This window comes from Mandrillus leucophaeus, unplaced genomic scaffold (genome assembly GCF_000951045.1).
Source record: "Mandrillus leucophaeus isolate KB7577 unplaced genomic scaffold, Mleu.le_1.0 Scaffold10, whole genome shotgun sequence".
NCBI lineage: Eukaryota > Metazoa > Chordata > Mammalia > Primates > Cercopithecidae > Mandrillus > Mandrillus leucophaeus.
Window position 1 is genome coordinate 7,203,116 of NW_012098098.1, and position 823 is coordinate 7,203,938.

The 823-nt window shown below is 62.5% G+C and overlaps 1 protein-coding gene across 1 annotated transcript in view; it reads left to right on the forward strand.

Moving 5' to 3' along the window:
• CPNE7 (copine VII) overlaps nucleotides 1–823 on the forward strand; it is a 30,603-nt gene that overhangs the window by 21,691 nt on the left and 8,089 nt on the right. The window lies entirely within an intron of this gene.

Here is an 823-nt window from a genome sequence, read left to right on the forward strand (position 1 = left end):
CGACCACCCTGAGAAGGAACCAGGCCAGATACCTGGAGTCCCCCAGCTCCTGAGGGTCCCCAGCCTGGGGGTGAAAGGGCACTGGTGGTTCTCGTGAGCCGGTGTCTCCATGTGCGGCTCCTGGGGGTCCCCCCTTTTGTGCAGGCGAGGAAACAGGCTTGGGGTTCAGGAAGCAGCCCCAATCCCCCTTGGGAGGTGACATCACCAGGGCTTACCTTCCACAAACACATTTAACAACAGACAAAACGTAGAGGAGGAGAAGTCGGAGTGAGCGTTTGGGTGTGAACCAGCCACAGGCGCTACGTGTCATCCAAGGAGCCCGGCACAACCCCGGTGTCACCCACAGATACATGGCCCCCGTGTCACCCCTGTGTCACCCCATCACCCCCATGTCACCCACAGATACACAGCCCCCCGGGTCACCCCCATGTCACCCCCATGTCACCCACAGATACACAGCCCACCGTGTCACCCCCATGTCACCCACAGATACACGGCCCCTGTGTCACCCCCATGTCACCCACACATACACGCCCCCCCGGGTCACCCCCGTGTCACCCACACATACACGGCCCCTGTGTCACCCCCGTGTCACCCACAGATACACAGCCCACCGTGTCACCCCCATGTCACCCACAGATACATGGCCCCTGTGTCACCCCCGTGTCACCCACACATACACGCCCCCCCGGGTCACCCCCGTGTCACCCACACATACACGCCCCCCCCGGGTCACCCCCGTGTCTGTCTCTTATACACATCTAGATGTGTATAAGAGACAGGTCTGGGGTGACGCAGGGGCAGGGCCAGCGGTGCCCGCCTC